The sequence below is a fragment of the Phalangium opilio genome, unplaced genomic scaffold (assembly GCF_054372755.1).
Source record: "Phalangium opilio isolate 3A_F unplaced genomic scaffold, DU_Popi_V2 ptg000056l_1, whole genome shotgun sequence".
Lineage (NCBI taxonomy): Eukaryota > Metazoa > Arthropoda > Arachnida > Opiliones > Phalangiidae > Phalangium > Phalangium opilio.
In genome coordinates, this window is record NW_028324175.1 from 2,265,734 (window position 1) to 2,291,609 (window position 25,876).

A 25,876-nucleotide genomic window follows, 5' to 3' on the forward strand; every position below is an offset into this window, starting at 1 on the left:
AGGTTGGTGGTTCGAGCCCACCCGGGAGCGGTGTTGTGTGATCTCAAATGTAACGTAGAAAGCCAAAGTTTTTCCACAATACCTGACTACCATTTAATTTTTGGGCTTCCATGGCGCAATGGTTAGCGCGTTCGGCTGTTAACCGAAAGGATGGTGGTTCGAGCCCACCTGGGAGAGGTGTTGTAGGGTCTCAGATGTAACGTAAAAAGTCATAACTTATTGTTGTGTGTTTGTACGACTACACAGGAGTTGATACTTTAAAACTATGGTTTTATTTACAATGATTTATACATGATCGAGGTCCGAGATAGACTGAATTTTTAACACAGAGAGGGGGCCTTTTTATACACGAGAGATTAGATAAATAATAGACATTAAGCTAATATGGGGCTGTTCATAAACTGGCCTACTAATAATACAAAGCATAATGTCACATCCCCTTTTTTATACAAATAAGAATGCGTTTTATAAATTTAACTTAGTCGATGGCTTTGAGATTGTTCCGGATCGTGTTACTGTCCCTTTGTCGTCTTTTGGCAATTTGCTTCTTGTCTTTCTCTTATTCGTACTTTCCGGTGACCTCGTGGTATTGGACTCAGATGGATCAGCTCGCAAGTTCTCTCTGTCGGTATCTTGAATGTTTTCAGCATTGCATGGATGATTGTCGTGGGCTGGCTCAGAGACAGGTTCCTCTCGATCAATGATGTTTGGTGGATCTATGACGTCCTCTGGGCCAATACTTGATTCCGGAGTGAAAGACTTGATTCCGTGATTTTGATGACTGTCCGGTAGGGGAACTAGATGGAACCGGTTTCTTCGAATCCTTCCTTTAGACGTCTCGATTATATATGATCGGGGCTCCTCTGCTTTCTCGACAACGGTTCCTTCTTTGCGTAAATCGGTTATCCATACCCTTTTCCCAAGATCTAATTTGTGTAGCTCTCTGACTCTATGGCGTTGGTCGTAATTTCGTTTGAGTTTTTTTCTGCGTTAGTGATGTTTCTTTGATACGTTCTGCTGATAAGATCGTCGGGACAAGCATGTTTGACGGTAATGGGAGCGTTGTTCGGAGATGGCGACTCATAAGCATTTGTGCTGGACTGAAACCATTGGACGTCGGTGTAGATCGGTACGCCAAGAGTGCCAAAGGGATGTTGTCAGATTTCTTTAAAATGGATTTCGCTGTCTTTACTGCTGCTTCTGCGAACCCATTACTTTGAGGATATCTTGGGCTGCTCGTGATAGATCGAAATCCATATTTCTTGGAGAATGCGATGAATTCCAAGGTTCTTGTCGCTGATAAATTAGTGCCATTATCGCTGCGGACCACCTCTGGAATTCCGTGTCGTGCAAATATATCTTCGATGAGCTCGATGACAGTTTTTGTAGTTTGATCTTTCATTCGAGCCAATTCCAGATATTTTGAGTAGTAGTCCATCATGACCAGGTACCATTTTCCCCCATGATGTAGCATATCTATGGCAACTGCTTGCCATGGTCGTTCGGGTAAGCTTGTTGGCTTTAAGGGCTCATGAAAGTTGACTGATTCTTTGAGTCATCGTTCGCATCTTTTCACCTTATCTTCGATTTCCCGTGAAATTCCAGGCCACCAGACGGATTGTTTGGCTCTTTCTCGACATTTGACGATTCCCATGTGACCTTGATGAATTCGATCCATTATTTCTGGACGCATGGAACTTGGAATGAGCAGTCTGCTGCCTTTCATGATGATTCCGTCTTGGATGGTGATTTCATGCCTGTAGCTGAAGTAGTCATTACAACTACTGTGTACGCGTTTTTTCTCCGGCCATCCATGTTCGAGGTAACGTTGTAATGTTCTGCATGTAGCATCTTCCTGTTGTTTATGAAGAATTTCCGCAAGCTTTGGATCTGTAGTGGGTAGGTTCATCATTACTAACTGTACGTGAGCAGAAATTTCTTGTTGTAGCTCGTTGTCGTCAACGTCTATCAACGGAGCTCTAGACAATGTATCAGCGGCAACTAAGGATTTTCCAGGCACGTAGGAGACCTTGTACGAGTATCGCATCATGCGTAGACGTAGCCTTTGCAGTCTCGGAGATAAATCGTCCAGTTGTTTCGAATGCAATATGGAAACAAGGGGCTGATGATCAGTTTCTAGCTTTATTGTTATACCTCAAATCGCTGGCATGCCCACTTTAATGCATACGCCTCCTTCTCGATCTGCGCATAGCGTTGTTCTGTCGAGGATAACGTCTTCGAGGCATAGGCAATGACTTTGTAAGTTCTATTGGCTTGTTCTTGTCGAAGTATTGCTCCAATCCCATAGCTTGACGCATCGGCGGATACTACTGTTGGCTTCCTCAGATCGAAGATACCCAAAACAGGCTTGCTTGTGAGCGTCGTCTTGAGGTATTTGAAGGCCATTTCTTGACTTGGGCCCCAAATCCAGCTGTTCTTGGTGCTCAATAGACTACTTAGTGGTTTAAGCTGCTCGGCCATTCGGGGAATGAACTTTCCAAGATAATTTACCATTCCTAATAGACGACGTAGCTCTGCGACATCAGATGGTGATTTCATCTCGACTATGGCTCGAACCTTCTCCTCGTCTGGACTGATCCCGGCACTGTCTATTACGTGCCCCAAAAACTTGATCCTTTTGACTCCAAAGAGGCATTTCCTTTCATTGAGCGTGACTCCTTGGTCTTTCAATCTTTCGAGAACTTCCTTTAGGTTTTCATCATGTTCGGCCATGTCCTTGCCCCATACTAGAATGTCGTCCTGATGACAAACTGTGTTCTTGACGCCTTCAATATACGAAGACATTTGGCTTTGGTAGTGCTCGGATGCAGATGTTAAACCAAAGGGCAGGCAATTGCAGCAATATCTTCCAAATGGCGTCATGAAAGTCGTTAGTAATATGGAGTCCGGATGTAGCGGTATCTGCCAATAACCGGAATTACAATCAAGTTTTGAGAAGATCTCGGCTCCAGCCAGTCGTCCAAGCGTATGGTCTACAGCCGGTATCTGGTACCGTTCACGTTGTACGTAGTTATTCAGTTGCGTATAATCCACGCATATCCTTAATTCGCCAGAATCCTTTCTCACGACCACCATGGGAGCGCACCAGTCTGTGGGGTCCTCGACTCTCCGGATTACTCCCAAGTCCACCATTCGTTTCAATTCAGCTTCGACTTGTGACATCAAAGGAATCGCAACTCGACGTGGAGTCGTCACTGCATACGGTACTGCGTTCGGTTTCAGCTTCAGTTTGTAGCTTCGTTTGACTCGTCCTAAGCCGGTAAATAGTTGAGGATAATGGTCCTTTGGTCTTATACTCGTCTCCGTGAGTTGCAGCTCATCGATTCTTTGAACTATTTTCAGGTCTTCACTTGCTCTGAGGCTTAGAAGTGGAACTTGCAATTGGTCGATGACATAGACCTTGTCATGGATGGTGGTATCTCTACTTGACAGGTAGGCTTCAATGAAACCTTTGCAGTTAATCAAGGTCTTCCCTGGTCCAAACAGACGTCGGTCAGATTTATTCAGTGCTAAGTCTTGAAATTTCGCCTTGTATAGCTAGTCTGGTAATACGCAAACGTCCGCGCCGGTATCTATCTTGAATTGAACTTGTTTTGCATTAATCCTAATGTTTACTGTTGTAACAACGTAATTACGCCTACAGATTACACCTACTACTGATAAGACTTAGTTCACGAGTTGACCGATAGGGGCGTGTTAGGGATCTCTAGAAAGAACCGTTAGAGATCACTCTGGAAAATGACGCGGAACTAGTTAGTTCTATTGTAATGCTTTAATGGATTTTAGCTAATAAAATAATTTATGATATTGGTATAACTTGAATACATATGTTCTATTATTCAACCGACATACACAATATTTACCATCCAACGATCTTGTATCTCGTCGCTGCTGACTTTTCCCAAGAACGTATCCATTGGCGTTGAGTCATCTTCATCCACAGAGATCATTTGCGATGTGACCTCACGATTGTAGTTGGTGGTTGACCTTTGACACACACGCTCGTAGCGGCCAATCTTCTTACACTTCCTGCAAACTGCTCTATATGCTGGGCATCGCTCTCGATTGTGTTTCTCGAATATTCCGCATTTCTTGCAGGTATCTGAAGTAACCTTTTGATCGCGTTGAATTGGTCTTGAAGGATGAGTTGCTCTTGGTCGCCTGTTCTCCTTCGTCTGAGAGGTGTTTCGAGAGCCAAGCTTTTCGACAACAGCCGGAGTTCCGTTTTTATAACTTCCTGCGTTTAATTCTTGTTGTTGTCGGCGAACTTCTTCGGCATGGCGGGCGGTTGAGATCGCTTTCTCCAGTGTAAGGTTTCCGTCTAATTGCATTTTTTCCGACAGGGCTTTGTCTCGCACCCAGACTACTATTCGGTCTCTCAGCAATTCGTCTTGGAGAGTTCCGTAGGCACATTTCTCAATCTGGGCTCGACACGCGGTGATAAACTCTTCTACCGGTTCGCCATCTTGCTGAACTCGTGAGTTGAAGGTTGCTCGCTCGTAGATAACGTTCCTCCGGAGAATGAAATGTCCTTCGAATTTATTCATAACGACATTGAAGTCAGACTTCTCTGCATCGGTGGGAAACGTAAATGACAAGAATACGTCATCAGCTTTGTCGCCCATCATGTATATTAACGCGTTGACTTGTTCCTCTCCTGTCTTGGAACTAAGACCGGACGCGGATCTGAATCTCTCGAACCTCCTCCTCCATCGGGGCCACTCATTGGAATTCGAAAAGTTGAATTGGCAAGGCGGTTGCACTTGAAAGGCTGCGGCGTTCTGCATTTTCCGTGTCGAGGTAGACCGCAAATCTAGTCGATTACTGATTAACGAATTAAAGCTAACCGTGATATCGCGCGACTAAATACCACATTAACGAACTTCTGACACCATGTTGTGTGTTTGTACGACTACACAGGAGTTGATACTTTAAAACTATGGTTTTATTTACAATGATTTATACATGATCGAGGTCCGAGATAGACTGAATTTTTAACACAGAGAGGGGGCCTTTTTATACAAGAGAGATTAGATAAATAATAGACATTAAGCTAATATGGGGCTGTTCATAAACTGGCCTACTAATAATACAAAGCATAATGTCACACTTATCCACAAAACCTAACAACCATTTAATTTCTGAGCTTCTGTGGCTCAATGGTTAGCGCGTTCGGCTGTTAACCAATTGGTTGGTGGTACGAGCCTATCCGGGAGAAGTGTTGTGACGTCTCAGATGTAACGTAAAATGTCAGAGTTTTAACACAATACCTGACGAACATTTAATTTTTGGGCTTGCGTGGCGCAATGGTTAGCGCGTTCAGCTGTTAATCGAAAGGTTGGTGGTTCGAGCCCACCCGGGAGAGGTGTTGTGAGGTCTCAAATGTAGCGTGAAAAGTCAAACTTTTTCCATAATACGTGATAACCATTTATTTTCTGATCTTTCGTGGCTCAATGTTTAGCGCGTTCGGCTGTTAACCAATAGCTTGGTGGTTCGAGCCCACCCGGGAGCGGTGTTTTTGGATCTCAAATGTAACGTAAATGGCCAAAGTTTTTCCACAATACCTGACGACCATTTAATTTTTGGGCTTCCGTGGCGCAATGGTTAGCGCGTTCAGCTGTTAACCGAAAGGTTGGTGGTTCGAGCCCAAAAGAGAGGTTTTGTGGGGTCTCAGATGTAGCGTGAAAAGTCGTAACTTTTCAACAAAACCTGACAACCATTTAATTTTTGGGCGTCCGTGGCGCAATGGCTAGCGCGTTCGGCTGTTAACCGAAAGGTTGGTGGTTCGAGCCCATCCGGGAGCGGTGTTGTGACGTCTCAGATGTTACGTAAAATGTCAGAGTTTTTCCACAATACCTGACGAACATTTAATTTTTGGCCTTCCGTGGCGCAATAATTAGCGCGTCGAGCACTTAATCGAAAGGTTGGTGGTTCGAGCCCACCCGGAAGAGGTGTTGTGGGGTCTCAGATGTAGCGTTAAAAGTCAAAACTTTTCCACAATACGTGACAACCATTTAATTTCTGATCTTCCGTGGCTCAATGGTTAGCGCGTTCGGCTGTTATCCAATAGGTTGGTGGTTCGAGCCCACCCGGGAGCGGTGTTTTTGGATCTCAAATGTAACGTAAATAGCCAAAGTTTTTCCACAATACCTGACGACCATTTAATTTTTGGGCGTCCGTGGCGAATGGTTAGCGCGTTCGGCTGTTAACCGAAAGGTTGGTGGTTCGAGCCCATCCGGGAGCGGTGTTGTGAGGTCTCGGATGTGAAGTAAAAAGTCAAAGTTTTACCTCAATACCTGACGAGCATTTATTTTTTGGGCTTCCGTGGCGCAATGGTTAGCGCGTTCAGCTGTTTATCGAAAGGTTGGTGGTTCGAGCCCACCCGGGAGAGGTGTTGTGAGGTCTCAGATGTAGCGTGAAAAGTCAAACTTTTTCCATAATACGTGATAACCATTTATTTTCTGAGCTTTCGTGGCTCAATGGTTAGCGCGTTCGGCTGTTAACCAATAGCTTGGTGGTTCGAGCCCACCCGGGAGCGGTGTTTTTGGATCTCAAATGTAACGTAAATGGCCAAAGTTTTTCCACAATACCTGACGACCATTTAATTTTTGGGCTTCCGTGGCGCAATGGTTAGCGCGTTCAGCTGTTAACCGAAAGGTTGGTGGTTCGAGCCCAAAAGAGAGGTTTTGTGGGGTCTCAGATGTAGCGTGAAAAGTCGTAACTTTTCAACAAAACCTGACAACCATTTAATTTTTGGGCGTCCGTGGCGCAATGGCTAGCGCGTTCGGCTGTTAACCGAAAGGTTGGTGGTTCGAGCCCATCCGGTAGCGGTGTTGTGACGTCTCAGATGTTACGTAAAATGTCAGAGTTTTTCCACAATACCTGACGAACATTTAATTTTTGGCCTTCCGTGGCGCAATAATTAGCGCGTCGAGCACTTAATCGAAAGGTTGGTGGTTCGAGCCCACCCGGAAGAGGTGTTGTGGGGTCTCAGATGTAGCGTTAAAAGTCAAAACTTTTCCACAATACGTGACAACCATATAATTTCTGATCTTCCGTGGCTCAATGGTTAGCGCATTCGGCTGTTAACCAATAGGTTGGTGGTTCGAGCCCACCCGGGAGCGGTGTTTTTGGATCTCAAATGTAACGTAAATAGCCAAAGTTTTTCCACAATACCTGACGACCATTTAATTTTTGGGCGTCCGTGGCGAATGGTTAGCGCGTTCGGCTGTTAACCGAATGGTTGGTGGTTCGAGCCCATCCGGGAGCGGTGTTGTGAGGTCTCGGATGTGAAGTAAAAAGTCAAAGTTTTACCTCAATACCTGACGAGCATTTATTTTTTGGGCTTCCGTGGCGCAATGGTTAGCGCGTTCAGCTGTTTATCGAAAGGTTGGTGGTTCGAGCCCACCCGGGAGAGGTGTTGTGAGGTCTCAGATGTAGCGTGAAAAGTCAAACTTTTTCCATAATACGTGATAACCATTTATTTTCTGAGCTTTCGTGGCTCAATGGTTAGCGCGTTCGGCTGTTAACCAATAGCTTGGTGGTTCGAGCCCACCCGGGAGCGGTGTTTTTGGATCTCAAATGTAACGTAAATGGCCAAAGTTTTTCCACAATACCTGACGACCATTTAATTTTTGGGCTTCCGTGGCGCAATGGTTAGCGCGTTCAGCTGTTAACCGAAAGGTTGGTGGTTCGAGCCCAAAAGAGAGGTTTTGTGGGGTCTCAGATGTAGCGTGAAAAGTCGTAACTTTTCAACAAAACCTGACAACCATTTAATTTTTGGGCGTCCGTGGCGCAATGGCTAGCGCGTTCGGCTGTTAACCGAAAGGTTGGTGGTTCGAGCCCATCCGGGAGCGGTGTTGTGACGTCTCAGATGTTACGTAAAATGTCAGAGTTTTTCCACAATACCTGACGAACATTTAATTTTTGGCCTTCCGTGGCGCAATAATTAGCGCGTCGAGCACTTAATCGAAAGGTTGGTGGTTCGAGCCCACCCGGAAGAGGTGTTGTGGGGTCTCAGATGTAGCGTTAAAAGTCAAAACTTTTCCACAATACGTGACAACCATTTAATTTCTGATCTTCCGTGGCTCAATGGTTAGCGCATTCGGCTGTTAACCAATAGGTTGGTGGTTCGAGCCCACCCGGGAGCGGTGTTTTTGGATCTCAAATGTAACGTAAATAGCCAAAGTTTTTCCACAATACCTGACGACCATTTAATTTTTGGGCGTCCGTGGCGAATGGTTAGCGCGTTCGGCTGTTAACCGAAAGGTTGGTGGTTCGAGCCCATCCGGGAGCGGTGTTGTGAGGTCTCAGATTTGAAGTAAAAAGACAAGGTTTTACCTCAATACCTGACGAAAATTTAATTTCTGATCTTCCGTGGCTCAATGGTTAGCCCGTTCGGCTGTTAACCAATAGGTTGGTGGTTCGAGCCCACCCGGGAGCGGTGTTTTTGGATCTCAAATGTAACGTAAATAGCCAAAGTTTTTCCACAATACCTGACGACCATTTAATTTTTGGGCGTCCGTGGCGAATGGTTAGCGCGTTCGGCTGTTAACCGAAAGGTTGGTGGTTCGAGCCCATCCGGGAGCGGTGTTGTGAGGTCTCAGATGTGAAGTAAAAAGACAAGGTTTTACCTCAATACCTGACGAAAATTTAATTTCTGATCTTCCGTGGCTCAATGGTTAGCGCGTTCGGCTGTTAACCAATAGGTTGGTGGTTCGAGCCCACCCGGGAGCGGTGTTTTTGGATCTCAAATGTAACGTAAATAGCCAAAGTTTTTCCACAATACCTGACGACCATTTAATTTTTGGGCGTCCGTGGCGAATGGTTAGCGCGTTCGGCTGTTAACTGAAAGGTTGGTGGTTCGAGCCCATCCGGGAGCGGTGTTGTGAGGTCTCAGATGTGAAGTAAAAAGACAAGGTTTTACCTCAATACCTGACGAAAATTTAATTTCTGATCTTCCGTGGCTCAATGGTTAGCGCGTTCGGCTGTTAACCAATAGGTTGGTGGTTCGAGCCCACCCGGGAGCGGTGTTTTTGGATCTCAAATGTAACGTAAATAGCCAAAGTTTTTCCACAATACCTGACGACCATTTAATTTTTGGGCGTCCGTGGCGAATGGTTAGCGCGTTCGGCTGTTAACCGAAAGGTTGGTGGTTCGAGCCCATCCGGGAGCGGTGTTGTGAGGTCTCAGATGTGAAGTAAAAAGACAAGGTTTTACCTCAATACCTGACGACAATTTAATTTCTGATCTTCCGTGGCTCAATGGTTAGCGCGTTCGGCTGTTAACCAATAGGTTGGTGGTTCGAGCCCACCCGGGAGCGGTGTTTTTGGATCTCAAATGTAACGTAAATAGCCAAAGTTTTTCCACAATACCTGACGACCATTTAATTTTTGGGCGTCCGTGGCGAATGGTTAGCGCGTTCGGCTGTTAACCGAAAGGTTGGTGGTTCGAGCCCATCCGGGAGCGGTGTTGTGAGGTCTCAGATGTGAAGTAAAAAGACAAGGTTTTACCTCAATACCTGACGAAAATTTAATTTCTCATCTTCCGTGGCTCAATGGTTAGCGCGTTCGGCTGTTAACCAATAGGTTGGTGGTTCGAGCCCACCCGGGAGCGGTGTTTTTGGATCTCAAATGTAACGTAAATAGCCAAAGTTTTTCCACAATACCTGACGACCATTTAATTTTTGGGCGTCCGTGGCGAATGGTTAGCGCGTTCGGCTGTTAACCGAAAGGTTGGTGGTTCGAGCCCATCCGGGAGCGGTGTTGTGAGGTCTCAGATGTGAAGTAAAAAGACAAGGTTTTACCTCAATACCTGACGAAAATTTAATTTCTGATCTTCCGTGGCTCAATGGTTAGCGCGTTCGGCTGTTAACCAATAGGTTGGTGGTTCGAGCCCACCCGGGAGCGGTGTTTTTGGATCTCAAATGTAACGTAAATAGCCAAAGTTTTTCCACAATACCTGACGACCATTTAATTTTTGGGCGTCCGTGGCGAATGGTTAGCGCGTTCGGCTGTTAACCGAAAGGTTGGTGGTTCGAGCCCATCCGGGAGCGGTGTTGTGAGGTCTCAGATGTGAAGTAAAAAGACAAGGTTTTACCTCAATACCTGACGAAAATTTAATTTTTGGGCTTCAGTGGCGCAATGGTCAGCGCGTTCAGCTGTTAACCGAAAGGTTGGTGGTTCGAGCCCTCCCGGGAGCGGTGTTGTGACGTCTCAGATGTAACGTAAAATGTCAGAGTTTTTCCACAATACCTGACGAGCATTTAATTTTTGGGCTTCCGTGGCGCAATGGTTAGCGCGTTCAGCTGTTAATCGAAAGGTTGGTATTCGAGCCCACCCGGGAGAGGTGTTGTGAGGTCTCAGATGAAGCGTGAAAAGTCAAACTTTTTCCATAATACGTGATAACCATTTATTTTCTGATCTTTCGTGGCTCAATGGTTAGCGCGTTCGGCTGTTAACCAATAGCTTGGTGCTTCGAGCCCACCCGGGAGCGGTGTTTTTGGATCTCAAATGTAACGTAAATAGCCAAAGTTTTTCCGCAATACCTGACGACCATTTTTCTTGGGCGTCCGTGGCGCAATGGTTAGCGCGTTCGGGTGTTAACCGAAAGGTTGGTGGTTCGAGCCCATCCGGGAGCGGTGTTGTGAGGCCTCAGATGTGAAGTAAAAAGTCAAAATTTTTACCTCAATACCTGACGAAAATTTAATTTTTGGGCTTCAGTGGCGCAATGGTTAGCGCGTTCGGCTATTAACCAATAGGTTGGTGGTTCGAGCCCATCCGGGAGAAGTGTTGTGACGTCTCAGATGTAACGTAAAATGTCGGAGTTTTTCCACAATACCTGACGAACATTTAATTTTTCGGCTTCAGTGGCGCAATGGTCAGCGCGTTCAGCTGTTAACCGAAAGGTTGGTGGTTCGAGCCCAAACGAGAGCGGTTTTGTGGGGTCTCAGATGTAGCTTGAAAAGTCGTAACTTTTCATCAATACCTGACAACCATTTAATTTCTGAGCTTCCGTGGCTCAATGGTTAGCGCGTTCGGCTGTTAACCTATAGGTTGGAGGTTCTAGCCCATCCGGGAGCGGTGTTGTGATGTCTCAGATGTAACGTAAAATGTCAGAGTTTTTCCACAATACCTGACGAACATTAATTTTTGGGCTTCCGTGGCGCAATGGTTAGCACGTTCAGCTGTTAATCGAAAGGTTGGTGGTTCGAGCCCACCCGGAAGAGGTGTTGTGGGGTCTCAGATGTAGCGTAAAAAGTCAAAACTTTTCCACAATACGTGACAACCATTTAATTTCTGAGCTTCCGTGGCTCAATGGTTAGCGCGTTCGGTTGTCAATCGAAAGGTTGGTGGTTCGATCCCATCCGGGAGCGGTGTTGTGAGGTCTCGTATGTGAAGTAAAAAGTCATAGTTTTACCTCAATACCTGACGAAAATTTAATTTTTGGGCTTCCGTGGCGCAATGGTTAGCGCGTTCAGCTGTTAATCGAAAGGTTGGTATTCGAGCCCACCCGGGAGAGGTGTTGTGAGGTCTCAGATGAAGCGTGAAAAGTCAAACTTTTTCCATAATACGTGATAACCATTTATTTTCTGATCTTTCGTGGCTCAATGGTTAGCGCGTTCGGCTGTTAACCAATAGCTTGGTGGTTCGAGCCCACCCGGGAGCGGTGTTTTTGGATCTCAAATGTAACGTAAATAGCCAAAGTTTTTCCGCAATACCTGACGACCATTTTTTTTGTGCGTCCGTGGCGCAATGGTTAGCGCGTTCGGCTGTTAACCGAAAGGTTGGTGGTTCGAGCCCATCCGGGAGCGGTGTTGTGAGGCCTCAGATGTGAAGTAAAAAGTCAAAGTTTTACCTCAATACCTGACGAAAATTTAATTTTTGGGCTTCAGTGGCGCAATGGTTAGCGCGTTCGGCTATTAACCAATAGGTTGGTGGTTCGAGCCCATCCGGGAGAAGTGTTGTGACGTCTCAGATGTAACGTAAAATGTCGGAGTTTTTCCACAATACCTGACGAACATTTAATTTTTGGGCTTCAGTGGCGCAATGGTCAGCGCGTTCAGCTGTTAACCGAAAGGTTGGTGGTTCGAGCCCAAACGAGAGAGGTTTTGTGGGGTCTCAGATGTAGCTTGAAAAGTCGTAACTTTTCATCAATACCTGACAACCATTTAATTTCTGAGCTTCCGTGGCTCAATGGTTAGCGCGTTCGGCTGTTAACCTATAGGTTGGAGGTTCTAGCCCATTCGGGAGCGGTGTTGTGATGTCTCAGATGTAACGTAAAATGTCAGAGTTTTTCCACAATACCTGACGAACATTTAATTTTTGGGCTTCCGTGGCGCAATGGTTAGCGCGTTCAGCTGTTAATCGAAAGGTTGGTGGTTCGAGCCCACCCGGAAGAGGTGTTGTGGGGTCTCAGATGTAGCGTAAAAAGTCAAAACTTTTCCACAATACGTGACAACCATTTAATTTCTGAGCTTCCGTGGCTCAATGGTTAGCGCGTTCGGCTGTTAACCAATAGGTTGGTGGTTCGAGCCCACCCGGGAGCGGTGTTTTTGGATCTCAAATGTAACGTAAATAGCCAAAGTTTTTCCACAATACCTGACGACCATTTAATTTTTGGGCGTCCGTGGCGAATGGTTAGCGCGTTCGGCTGTTAACCGAAAGGTTGGTGGTTCGAGCCCATCCGGGAGCGGTGTTGTGAGGTCTCAGATGTGAAGTAAAAAGACAAGGTTTTACCTCAATACCTGACGAAAATTTAATTTCTCATCTTCCGTGGCTCAATGGTTAGCGCGTTCGGCTGTTAACCAATAGGTTGGTGGTTCGAGCCCACCCGGGAGCGGTGTTTTTGGATCTCAAATGTAACGTAAATAGCCAAAGTTTTTCCACAATACCTGACGACCATTTAATTTTTGGGCGTCCGTGGCGAATGGTTAGCGCGTTCGGCTGTTAACCGAAAGGTTGGTGGTTCGAGCCCATCCGGGAGCGGTGTTGTGAGGTCTCAGATGTGAAGTAAAAAGACAAGGTTTTACCTCAATACCTGACGAAAATTTAATTTCTGATCTTCCGTGGCTCAATGGTTAGCGCGTTCGGCTGTTAACCAATAGGTTGGTGGTTCGAGCCCACCCGGGAGCGGTGTTTTTGGATCTCAAATGTAACGTAAATAGCCAAAGTTTTTCCACAATACCTGACGACCATTTAATTTTTGGGCGTCCGTGGCGAATGGTTAGCGCGTTCGGCTGTTAACCGAAAGGTTGGTGGTTCGAGCCCATCCGGGAGCGGTGTTGTGAGGTCTCAGATGTGAAGTAAAAAGACAAGGTTTTACCTCAATACCTGACGAAAATTTAATTTTTGGGCTTCAGTGGCGCAATGGTCAGCGCGTTCAGCTGTTAACCGAAAGGTTGGTGGTTCGAGCCCTCCCGGGAGCGGTGTTGTGACGTCTCAGATGTAACGTAAAATGTCAGAGTTTTTCCACAATACCTGACGAGCATTTAATTTTTGGGCTTCCGTGGCGCAATGGTTAGCGCGTTCAGCTGTTAATCGAAAGGTTGGTATTCGAGCCCACCCGGGAGAGGTGTTGTGAGGTCTCAGATGAAGCGTGAAAAGTCAAACTTTTTCCATAATACGTGATAACCATTTATTTTCTGATCTTTCGTGGCTCAATGGTTAGCGCGTTCGGCTGTTAACCAATAGCTTGGTGCTTCGAGCCCACCCGGGAGCGGTGTTTTTGGATCTCAAATGTAACGTAAATAGCCAAAGTTTTTCCGCAATACCTGACGACCATTTTTCTTGGGCGTCCGTGGCGCAATGGTTAGCGCGTTCGGGTGTTAACCGAAAGGTTGGTGGTTCGAGCCCATCCGGGAGCGGTGTTGTGAGGCCTCAGATGTGAAGTAAAAAGTCAAAATTTTTACCTCAATACCTGACGAAAATTTAATTTTTGGGCTTCAGTGGCGCAATGGTTAGCGCGTTCGGCTATTAACCAATAGGTTGGTGGTTCGAGCCCATCCGGGAGAAGTGTTGTGACGTCTCAGATGTAACGTAAAATGTCGGAGTTTTTGCACAATACCTGACGAACATTTAATTTTTCGGCTTCAGTGGCGCAATGGTCAGCGCGTTCAGCTGTTAACCGAAAGGTTGGTGGTTCGAGCCCAAACGAGAGCGGTTTTGTGGGGTCTCAGATGTAGCTTGAAAAGTCGTAACTTTTCATCAATACCTGACAACCATTTAATTTCTGAGCTTCCGTGGCTCAATGGTTAGCGCGTTCGGCTGTTAACCTATAGGTTGGAGGTTCTAGCCCATCCGGGAGCGGTGTTGTGATGTCTCAGATGTAACGTAAAATGTCAGAGTTTTTCCACAATACCTGACGAACATTAATTTTTGGGCTTCCGTGGCGCAATGACTAGCACGTTCAGCTGTTAATCGAAAGGTTGGTGGTTCGAGCCCACCCGGAAGAGGTGTTGTGGGGTCTCAGATGTAGCGTAAAAAGTCAAAACTTTTCCACAATACGTGACAACCATTTAATTTCTGAGCTTCCGTGGCTCAATGGTTAGCGCGTTCGGTTGTCAATCGAAAGGTTGGTGGTTCGATCCCATCCGGGAGCGGTGTTGTGAGGTCTCGTATGTGAAGTAAAAAGTCATAGTTTTACCTCAATACCTGACGAAAATTTAATTTTTGGGCTTCCGTGGCGCAATGGTTAGCGCGTTCAGCTGTTAATCGAAAGGTTGGTATTCGAGCCCACCCGGGAGAGGTGTTGTGAGGTCTCAGATGAAGCGTGAAAAGTCAAACTTTTTCCATAATACGTGATAACCATTTATTTTCTGATCTTTCGTGGCTCAATGGTTAGCGCGTTCGGCTGTTAACCAATAGCTTGGTGGTTCGAGCCCACCCGGGAGCGGTGTTTTTGGATCTCAAATGTAACGTAAATAGCCAAAGTTTTTCCGCAATACCTGACGACCATTTTTTTTGTGCGTCCGTGGCGCAATGGTTAGCGCGTTCGGCTGTTAACCGAAAGGTTGGTGGTTCGAGCCCATCCGGGAGCGGTGTTGTGAGGCCTCAGATGTGAAGTAAAAAGTCAAAGTTTTACCTCAATGCCTGACGAAAATTTAATTTTTGGGCTTCAGTGGCGCAATGGTTAGCGCGTTCGGCTATTAACCAATAGGTTGGTGGTTCGAGCCCATCCGGGAGAAGTGTTGTGACGTCTCAGATGTAACGTAAAATGTCGGAGTTTTTCCACAATACCTGACGAACATTTAATTTTTGGGCTTCAGTGGCGCAATGGTCAGCGCGTTCAGCTGTTAACCGAAAGGTTGGTGGTTCGAGCCCAAACGAGAGAGGTTTTGTGGGGTCTCAGATGTAGCTTGAAAAGTCGTAACTTTTCATCAATACCTGACAACCATTTAATTTCTGAGCTTCCGTGGCTCAATGGTTAGCGCGTTCGGCTGTTAACCTATAGGTTGGAGGTTCTAGCCCATTCGGGAGCGGTGTTGTGATGTCTCAGATGTAACGTAAAATGTCAGAGTTTTTCCACAATACCTGACGAACATTTAATTTTTGGGCTTCCGTGGCGCAATGGTTAGCGCGTTCAGCTGTTAATCGAAAGGTTGGTGGTTCGAGCCCACCCGGAAGAGGTGTTGTGGGGTCTCAGATGTAGCGTAAAAAGTCAAAACTTTTCCACAATACGTGACAACCATTTAATTTCTGAGCTTCCGTGGCTCAATGGTTAGCGCGTTCGGCTGTCAATCGAAAGGTTGGTGGTTCGATCCCATCCGGGAGCGGTGTTGTGAGGTCTCGGATGTGAAGTAAAAAGTCATAGTTTTACCTCAATACCTGACGAAAATTTAATTTTTGGGCTTCCGTGGCGCAATGGTTAGCGCGTTCAGCTGTTAATCGAAAGGTTGGTGGTTCGAGCCCACCCGGGAGAGGTGTTGTGAGGTCTCAGATGTAGCGTGAAAAGTCAAACTTTTTCCATAATACGTGATAACCATTTATTTTCTGATCTTTCGTGGCTCAATGGTTAGCGCGTTCGGCTGTTAACCAATAGCTTGGTGGTTCGAGCCCACCCGGGAGCGGTGTTTTTGGATCTCAAATGTAACGTAAATAGCCAAAGTTTTTCTACAATACCTGACGACCATTTAATTTTTGGGCTTCCGTGGCGCAATGGTTAGTGCGTTCAGCTGTTAACCGAAAGGTTGGTGGTTCGAGCCCAAACGAGAGAGGATTTGTGGGGTCTCAGATGTAGCGTGAAAAGTCGTAACTTTTCAACAATACCTGACAACCATTTAATTTTTGGGCGTCCGTGGCGCAATGGCTAGCGCGTTCGGCTGTTAACCGAAAGGTTGGTGGTTCGAGCCCATCCGGGAGCGGTGTTGTGACGTCTCAGATGTTACGTAAAATGTCAGAGTTTTTCCACAATACCTGACGAACATTTAATTTTTGGGCTTCCGTGGCGCAGTAATTAGCGCGTCCAGCTCTTAATCGAAAGGTTGGTGGTTTGAGCCCACCCGGAAGAGGTGTTGTGGGGTCTCAGATGTAGCGTTAAAAGTCAAAACTTTTCCACAATACGTGACAACCATTTAATTTCTGATCTTCCGTGGCTCAATGGTTAGCGCGTTCGGCTGTCAATCGAAAGGTTGGTGGTTCGATCCCATCCGGGAGCGGTGTTGTGAGGTCTCGGATGTGAAGTAAAAAGTCATAGTTTTACCTCAATACCTGACGAAAATTTAATTTTTGGGCTTCCGTGGCGCAATGGTTAGCGCGTTCAGCTGTTAATCGAAAGGTTGGTGGTTCGAGCCCACCCGGGAGAGGTGTTGTGAGGTCTCAGATGTAGCGTGAAAAGTCAAACTTTTTCCATAATACGTGATAACCATTTATTTTCTGATCTTTCGTGGCTCAATGGTTAGCGCGTTCGGCTGTTAACCAATAGCTTGGTTGGTCGAGCCCACCCGGGAGCGGTGTTTTTGGATCTCAAATGTAACGTAAATAGCCAAAGTTTTTCTACAATACCTGACGACCATTTAATTTTTGGGCTTCCGTGGCGCAATGGTTAGTGCGTTCAGCTGTTAACCGAAAGGTTGGTGGTTCGAGCCCAAACGAGAGAGGATTTGTGGGGTCTCAGATGTAGCGTGAAAAGTCGTAACTTTTCAACAATACCTGACAACCATTTAATTTTTGGGCGTCCGTGGCGCAATGGCTAGCGCGTTCGGCTGTTAACCGAAAGGTTGGTGGTTCGAGCCCATCCGGGAGCGGTGTTGTGACGTCTCAGATGTTACGTAAAATGTCAGAGTTTTTCCACAATACCTGACGAACATTTAATTTTTGGGCTTCCGTGGCGCAGTAATTAGCGCGTCCAGCTCTTAATCGAAAGGTTGGTGGTTTGAGCCCACCCGGAAGAGGTGTTGTGGGGTCTCAGATGTAGCGTTAAAAGTCAAAACTTTTCCACAATACGTGACAACCATTTAATTTCTGATCTTCCGTGGCTCAATGGTTAGCGCGTTCGGCTGTTAACCAATAGGTTGGTGGTTCGAGCCCACCCGGGAGCGGTGTTTTTGGATCTCAAATGTAACGTAAATAGCCAAAGTTTTTCCACAATACCTGACGACCATTTAATTTTTGGGCGTCCGTGGCGAATGGTTAGCGCGTTCGGCTGTTAACCGAAAGGTTGGTGGTTCGAGCCCATCCGGGAGCGGTGTTGTGAGGTCTCAGATGAGAAGTAAAAAGTCAAGGTTTTACCTCAATACCTGACGAAAATTTAATTTTTGGGCTTCAGTGGCGCAATGGTCAGCGCGTTCAGCTGTTAACCGAAAGGTTGGTGGTTCGAGCCCTCCCGGGAGCGGTGTTGTGACGACTCAGATGTAACGTAAAATGTCAGAGTTTTTCCACAACACCTCACGAACATTTAACTTTTGGGCTTCTGTGGCGCAATGGTTAGCGCAATCAGCTGTTAATCGAAGGGTTGGTGGTTCGAGCCCGCCCGGAAGAGGTGTTGTGGGGTCTCAGATGTAACGTAAAATGTCAAAACTTTTCCACAATACGTGACAACCATTTAATTTCTGAGCTTCCGTGGCTCAATGGTTAGCGCGTTCGGCTGTCAATCGAAAGGTTGGTGGTTCGAGCCCATCCGGGAGCGGTGTTGTGAGGTCTCGGATGTGAAGTAAAAAGTCAAAGTTTTACCTCAATACCTGACGAAAATTTAATTTTTGGGCTTCAGTGGCGCAATGGTCAGCGCGTTCAGCTGTTAACCGAAAGGTTGGTGGTTCGAGCCCTCCCGGGAGCGGTGTTGTGACGTCTCAGATGTAACGTAAAATGTCAGAGTTTTTCCACAATACCTGACGAGCATTTAATTTTTGGGCTTCCGTGGCGCAATGGCTAGCGCGTTCGGCTGTTAACCGAAAGGTTGGTGGTTCGAGCCCATCCGGGAGCGGTGTTGTGACGTCTCAGATGTTACGTAAAATGTCAGAGTTTTTCCACAATACCTGACGAACATTTAATTTTTGGCCTTCCGTGGCGCAATAATTAGCGCGTCGAGCACTTAATCGAAAGGTTGGTGGTTCGAGCCCATCCGGGAGCGGTGTTGTGAGGTCTCGGATGTGAAGTAAAAAGTCAAAGTTTTACCTCAATACCTGTCGAAATTTTAATTTTTGGGCTTAAGTGGCGCAATGGTTAGCGCGTTCGGCTGTTAATCGATAGGTTGGTGGTTCGAGCCCATCCGGGAGAAGTGTTGTGACGTCTCAGATGTAACGTAAAATGTCGGAGTTTTTCCACAATACCTGACGAACATTTAATTTTTGGGCTTCAGTGGCGCAATGGTCAGCGCGTTCAGCTGTTAACCGAAAGGTTGGTGGTTCGAGCCCAAACGAGAGAGGTTTTGTGGGGTCTCAGATGTAGCTTGAAAAGTCGTAACTTTTCATCAATACCTGACAACCATTTAATTTCTGAGCTTCCGTGGCTCAATGGTTAGCGCGTTCGGCTATTAACCAATATTTTGGTGTCGAGCCCATCCGGGAGAAGTGTTGTGACGTCTCAGATGTAACGTAAAATGTCAGAGTTTTTCCACAATACCTGACGAACATTTAATTTTTGGGCTTCAGTGGCGCAATGGTCAGCGCGTTCAGCTGTTAACCGAAAGGTTGGTGGTTCGAGCCCAAACGAGAGAGGTTTTGTGGGGTCTCAGATGTAGCTTGAAAAGTCGTAACTTTTCATCAATACCTGACAACCATTTAATTTCTGAGCTTCCGTGGCTCAATGGTTAGCGCGTTCGGCTATTAACCAATATTTTGGTGTCGAGCCCATCCGGGAGAAGTGTTGTGACGTCTCAGATGTAACGTAAAATGTCAGAGTTTTTCCACAATACCTGACGAACATTTAATTTTTGGGCTTCAGTGGCGCAATGGTCAGCGCGTTCAGCTGTTAACCGAAAGGTTGGTGGTTCGAGCCCAAACGAGAGAGGTTTTGTGGGGTCTCAGATGTAGCGTGAAAAGTCGTAACTTTTCAACAATACCTGACAACCATTTAATTTCTGAGCTTCCGTGGCTCAATGGTTAGCGCGTTCGGCTGTTAACCAATAGGTTGGTGGTTCGATCCCATCCAGGAGCGGTGTTGTGATGTCTCAGATGTAACGTAAAATGTCAGAGTTTTTCCACAATACCTGACGAACATTTATTTTTTGGGCTTCCGTGGCGCAATGGTTAGCGCGTTCAGCTGTTAATCGAAAGGTTGGTGGTTCGAGCCCACCCGGAAGAGGTGATGTGGGGTCTCAGATGTAGCGTAAAAAGCCAAAACTTTTCCACAATACGTGACAACCATTTAATTTCTGAGCTTCCGTGGCTCAATGGTTAGCGCGTTCGGCTGTTAATCGAAAGGTTGGTGGTTCGAGCCCATCCGGGAGCGGTGTTGTGAGGTCTCGGATGTGAAGTAAAAAGTCAAAGTTTTACCTCAATACCTGACGAGCATTTATTTTTTGGGCTTCCGTGGCGCAATGGTTAGCGCGTTCAGCTGTTAATCGATAGGTTGGTGGTTCGAGCCCACCCGGGAGAGGTGTTGTGAGGTCTCAGATGTAGCGTGAAAAGTCAAACTTTTTCCATAATACGTGATAACCATTTATTTTCTGATCTTTCGTGGCTCAATGGTTAGCGCGTTCGGCTGTTAACCAATAGCTTGGTGGTTCGAGCCCACCCGGGAGCGGTGTTTTTGGATCTCAAATGTAACGTAAATGGCCAAAGTTTTTCCACAATACCTGACGACCATTTAATTTTTGGGCTTCCGTGGCGCAATGGTTAGCGCGTTCAGCTGTTAACCGAAAGGTTGGTGGTTCGAGCCCAAAAGAGAGGTTTTGTGGGGTCTCAGATGTAGCGTGAAAAGTCGTAACTTTTCAACAAAACCTGACAACCATTTAATTTTTGGGCGTCCGTGGCGCAATGGCTAGCGCGTTCGGCTGTTAACCGAAAGGTTGGTGGTTCGAGCCCATCCGGGAGCGGTGTTGTGAGGTCTCAGATGTGAAGTAAAAAGACAAGGTTTTACCTCAATACCTGACGAAAATTTAATTTTTGGGCTTCAGTGGCGCAATGGTCAGCGCGTTCAGCTGTTAACCGAAAGGTTGGTGGTTCGAGCCCTCCCGGGAGCGGTGTTGTGACGTCTCAGATGTAACGTAAAATGTCAGAGTTTTTCCACAATACCTGACGAGCATTTAATTTTTGGGCTTCCGTGGCGCAATGGTTAGCGCGTTCAGCTGTTAATCGAAAGGTTGGTATTCGAGCCCACCCGGGAGAGGTGTTGTGAGGTCTCAGATGAAGCGTGAAAAGTCAAACTTTTTCCATAATACGTGATAACCATTTATTTTCTGATCTTTCGTGGCTCAATGGTTAGCGCGTTCGGCTGTTAACCAATAGCTTGGTGGTTCGAGCCCACCCGGGAGCGGTGTTTTTGGATCTCAAATGTAACGTAAATAGCCAAAGTTTTTCTACAATACCTGACGACCATTTAATTTTTGGGCTTCCGTGGCGCAATGGTTAGTGCGTTCAGCTGTTAACCGAAAGGTTGGTGGTTCGAGCACAAACGAGAGAGGATTTGTGGGGTCTCAGATGTAGCGTGAAAAGTCGTAACTTTTCAACAATACCTGACAACCATTTAATTTTTGGGCGTCCGTGGCGCAATGGCTAGCGCGTTCGGCTGTAAACCGAAAGGTTGGTGGTTCGAGCCCATCCGGGAGCGGTGTTGTGACGTCTCAGATGTTACGTAAAATGACAGAGTTTTTCCACAATACCTGACGAACATTTAATTTTTGGGCTTCCGTGGCGCAGTAATTAGCGCGTCCAGCTCTTAATCGAAAGGTTGTTGGTTTGAGCCCACCCGGAAGAGGTGTTGTGGGGTCTCAGATGTAGCGTTAAAAGTCAAAACTTTTCCACGATACGTGACAACCATTTAATTTCTGATCTTCCGTGGCTCAATGGTTAGCGCGTTCGGCTGTTAACCAATAGGTTGGTGGTTCGAGCCCACCCGGGAGCGGTGTTTTTGGATCTCAAATGTAACGTAAATAGCCAAAGTTTTTCCACAATACCTGACGAAAATTTAATTTTTGGGCTTCAGTGGCGCAATGGTCAGCGCGTTCAGCTGTTAACCGAAAGGTTGGTGGTTCGAGCCCTCCCGGGAGCGGTGTTGTGACGTCTCAGATGTAACGTAAAATGTCAGAGTTTTTCCACAATACCTGACGAGCATTTAATTTTTGGGCTTCCGTGGCGCAATGGTTAGCGCGTTCAGCTGTTAATCGAAGGGTTGGTGGTTCGAGCCCGCCCGGAAGAGGTGTTGTGGGGCCTCAGATGTAACGTAAAATGTCAAAACTTTTCCACAATACGTGACAACCATTTAATTTCTGAGCTTCCGTGGCTCAATGGTTAGCGCGTTCGGCTGTCAATCGAAAGGTTGGTGGTTCGAGCCCATCCGGGAGCGGTGTTGTGACGTCTCAGATGTAACGTAAAATGTCAGAGTTTTTCCACAATACCTGACGAGCATTTAATTATTGGGCTTCCGTGGCGCAATGGCTAGCGCGTTCGGCTGTTAACCGAAAGGTTGGTGGTTCGAGCCCATCCGGGAGCGGTGTTGTGACGTCTCAGATGTTACGTAAAATGTCAGAGTTTTTCCACAATACCTGACGAACATTTAATTTTTGGCCTTCCGTGGCGCAATAATTAGCGCGTCGAGCACTTAATCGAAAGGTTGGTGGTTCGAGCCCACCGGAAGAGGTGTTGTGGGGTCTCAGATGTAACGTAAAATGTCAGAGTTTTTCCACAATACCTGACGAACATTTAATTTTTGGGCTTCCGTGGCGCAATGGTTAGCGCGTTCAGCTGTTAATCGAAAGGTTGGTGGTTCGAGCCCACCCGGAAGAGGTGATGTGGGGTCTCAGATGTAGCGTAAAAAGTCAAAACTTTTCCACATTACGTGACAACCATTTAATTTCTGAGCTTCCGTGGCTCAATGGTTAGCGCGTTCGGCTGTTAATCGAAAGGTTGGTGGTTCGAGCCCATCCGGGAGCGGTGTTGTGAGGTCTCGGATGTGAAGTAAAAAGTCAAAGTTTTACCTCAATACCTGACGAGCATTTATTTTTTGGGCTTCCGTGGCGCAATGGTTAGCGCGTTCAGCTGTTAATCGAAAGGTTGGTGGTTCGAGCCCACCCCGGAGAGGTGTTGTGAGGTCTCAGATGTAGCGTGAAAAGTCAAACTTTTTCCATAATACGTGATAACCATTTATTTTCTGATCTTTCGTGGCTCAATGGTTAGCGCGTTCGGCTGTTAACCATTAGCTTGGTGGTTCGAGCCCACCCGGGAGCGGTGTTTTTGGATCTCAAATGTAACGTAAATAGCCAAAGTTTTTCCACAATACCTGACGACCATTTAATTTTTGGGCTTCCGTGGCGCAATGGTTAGCGCGTTCAGCTGTTAACCGGAAGGTTGGTGGTTCGAGCCCTAAAGAGAGGTTTTGTGGGGTCTCAGATGTAGCGTGAAAAGTCGTAACTTTTCAACAAAACCTGACAACCATTTAATTTCTGAGCTTCCGTGGCTCAATGGTTAGCGCGTTCGGCTGTCAATCGAAAGGTTGGTGGTTCGAGCCCATCCGGGAGCGGTGTTGTGAGGTCTCGGATGTGAAGTAAAAAGTCAAAGTTTTACCTCAATACCTGACGAAAATTTAATTTTTGGGCTTCAGTGGCGCAATGGTCAGCGCGTTCAGCTGTTAACAGAAAGGTTGGTGGTTCGAGCCCACCCGGGAGAGGTGTTGTGAGGTCTCAGATGTAGCGTGAAAAGTCAAACTTTTTCCATAATACGTGATAACCATATATTTTCTGATCTTTCGTGGCTCAATGGTTAGCGCGTTCGGCTGTTAACCATTAGCTTGGTGGTTCGAGCCCACCCGGGAGCGGTGTTTTTGGATCTCAAATGTAACGTAAATAGCCAAAGTTTTTCCACAATACCTGACGACCATTTAATTTTTGGGCTTCCGTGGCGCAATGGTTAGCGCGTTCAGCTGTTAACCGAAAGGTTGGTGGTTCGAGCCCAAAAGAGAGGTTTTGTGGGGTCTCAGATGTAGCGTGAAAAGTCGTAACTTTTCCACAATACGTGACAACCATTTAATTTCTGAGCTTCCGTGGCGCAATAATTAGCGCGTCGAGCACTTAATCGAAAGGTTGGTGGTTCGAGCCCACCGGAAGAGGTGTTGTGGGGTCTCAGATGTAACGTAAAATGTCAGAGTTTTTCCACAATACCTGACGAACATTTAACTTTTGGACTTCCGTGGCGCAATGGTTAGCGCGTTCAGCTGTTAATCGAAGGGTTGGTGGTTCGAGCCCGCCCGGAAGAGGTGTTGTGGGGTCTCAGATGTAACGTAAAAAGTCAAAACTTTTCCACAATACGTGACAACCATTTAATTTCTGAGCTTCCGAGGCTCAATGGTTAGCGCGTTCAGCTGTTAACCGAAAGGTTGGTGGTTCGAGCCCACCCGGGAGAGGTGTTGTGGGGTCTCATATGTAACGTAGAAAGCCAAAGTCTTTCCACAATACCTGACAACCGTTTAATTTCTGAGCTTCCGTGGCTCAATGGTTAGCGCGTTCAGCTGTTAAGCAATAGGTTGGTGGTTCGAGCCCAAACGAGAGAGGATTTGTGGGGTCTCAGAAGTAGCGTGAAAAGTCGTAACTTTTCAACAATACCTGACAACCATTTAATTATTGGGCGTCCGTGGCGCAATGGTTAGCGCGTTCGGCTGTTAACCAATAGGTTGGTGGTTCGAGCCCATCCGGGAGCGGTGTTGTGAGGTCTTAGATGTGACGTAAAAAGTCAAGGTTTTTACACAATATCTGACGAGCATCTAATTTTTGGGCTTCAGTGGCGCAATGGTTAGCGCGTTCAGCTGTTAATCGAAAGGTTGGTGGTTCGAGACCACCCGGGAGAGGTGTTGTGGGGTCTCAAATGTAACGTAGAAAGCCAAAGTTTTTCCACAATACCTGACAACCGTTTAATTTCTGAGCTTCCGTGGCTCAATGGTTAGCGCGTTCAGCTGTTAACCAATAGGTTGGTGGTTCGAGCCCACCCGGGAGCGGTGTTGTGTGATCTCAAATGTAACGTAGAAAGCCAAAGTTTTTCCACAATACCTGACGACCATTTAATTTTTGGGCTTCCGTGGCGCAATGGTTGGCGCGTTCGGCTGTTAACCGAAAGGTTGGTGGTTCGAGCCCATCCGGCACCGGTGTTGTGAGGCCTCAGATGTGAAGTAAAAAGTCAAAGTTTTACCTCAATACCTGACGAAAATTTAATTTTTGGGCTTCAGTGGCGCAATGGTTAGCGCGTTCGGCTGTTAACCAATAGGTTGGTGGTTCGAGCCCACCCGGGAGCGGTGTTTTGGGATCTCAAATGTAACGTAAATAGCCAAAGTTTTTCCACAATACCTGACGACCATTTAATTTTTGGGCCTCAGTGGCGCAATGGTTAGCTCGTTCAGCTGTTAACCGAAAGGTTGGTGGTTCGAGCCCACCCGGGATGGGTGTTGTGGGGTCTCAAATGTAACGTAGAAAGCCAAAGTATTTCCACAATACCTGACAACCGTTTAATTTCTGAGCTTCCGTGGCTCAATGGTTAGCGCGTTCAGCTGTTAAGCAATAGGTTGGTGGTTCGAGCCCAAACGAGAGAGGATTTGTGGGGTCTCAGAAGTAGCGTGAAAAGTCGTAACTTTTCAACAATACCTGACAACCATTTAATTATTGGGCGTCCGTGGCGCAATGGTTAGCGCGTTCGGCTGTTAACCAATAGGTTGGTGGTTCGAGCCCATCCGGGAGCGGTGTTGTGAGGTCTCAGATGTGAAGTAAAAAGTCAAGGTTTTACCTCAATACCTGACGAAAATTTAATTTTTGGGCTACAGTGGCGCAATGGTCAGCGCGTTCAGCTGTTAACCGAAAGGTTGGTGGTTCGAGCCCTCCCGGGAGCGGTGTTGTGACGTCTCAGATGTAACGTAAAATGTGAGAGTTTTTCCAAAACACCTGACGAACATTTAACTTTTGGTCTTCCGTGGCGCAATGGTTAGCGCGTTCAGCTGTTAATCGAAAGGTTGGTGGTTCGAGCCCGCCCGGAAGAGGTATTGTGTGGTCTCAGATGTAGCGTAAAAAGTCAAAACTTTTCCACAATACGTGACAACCATTTAATTTCTCAGCTTCCGTGGCTCAATGGTTAGCGCGTTCGGCTGTTAATCGAAAGGTTGGTGGTTCGAGCCCATCCGGGAGCGGTGTTGTGAGGTCTCAGATGTAGCGTGAAAAGTCAAACTTTTTCCATAATACGTGATAACCATTTATTTTCAGAGCTTCCGTGGCTCAATGGTTAGCGCGT

At 46.6% G+C, this 25,876-nt stretch overlaps 8 non-coding genes across 8 annotated transcripts; all 8 read left to right on the forward strand.

The window, feature by feature from the left end:
- Window positions 1-11,322: 11,322 nt before the first annotated feature.
- TRNAD-GUC (transfer RNA aspartic acid (anticodon GUC)) lies at window positions 11,323-11,395 on the forward strand. The gene has a single exon. It is a non-coding gene; the product is annotated as a tRNA-Asp (tRNA).
- Window positions 11,396-14,547: 3,152 nt separating this feature from the next.
- Window positions 14,548-14,620, forward strand: TRNAD-GUC (transfer RNA aspartic acid (anticodon GUC)). Its single transcript has one exon. It is a non-coding gene; the product is annotated as a tRNA-Asp (tRNA).
- Window positions 14,621-15,720: 1,100 nt separating this feature from the next.
- TRNAD-GUC (transfer RNA aspartic acid (anticodon GUC)) lies at window positions 15,721-15,793 on the forward strand. Its single transcript has one exon. It is a non-coding gene; the product is annotated as a tRNA-Asp (tRNA).
- An 809-nt stretch (window positions 15,794-16,602) lies between these two features.
- TRNAD-GUC (transfer RNA aspartic acid (anticodon GUC)) lies at window positions 16,603-16,675 on the forward strand. The gene has a single exon. It is a non-coding gene; the product is annotated as a tRNA-Asp (tRNA).
- Window positions 16,676-18,071: 1,396 nt separating this feature from the next.
- TRNAD-GUC (transfer RNA aspartic acid (anticodon GUC)) lies at window positions 18,072-18,144 on the forward strand. Its single transcript has one exon. It is a non-coding gene; the product is annotated as a tRNA-Asp (tRNA).
- A 3,007-nt stretch (window positions 18,145-21,151) lies between these two features.
- On the forward strand, window positions 21,152-21,224 carry TRNAY-GUA (transfer RNA tyrosine (anticodon GUA)). The gene has a single exon. It is a non-coding gene; the product is annotated as a tRNA-Tyr (tRNA).
- Window positions 21,225-21,886: 662 nt separating this feature from the next.
- Window positions 21,887-21,959, forward strand: TRNAD-GUC (transfer RNA aspartic acid (anticodon GUC)). The gene has a single exon. It is a non-coding gene; the product is annotated as a tRNA-Asp (tRNA).
- A 1,100-nt stretch (window positions 21,960-23,059) lies between these two features.
- On the forward strand, window positions 23,060-23,132 carry TRNAD-GUC (transfer RNA aspartic acid (anticodon GUC)). The gene has a single exon. It is a non-coding gene; the product is annotated as a tRNA-Asp (tRNA).
- Window positions 23,133-25,876: the final 2,744 nt, after the last annotated feature.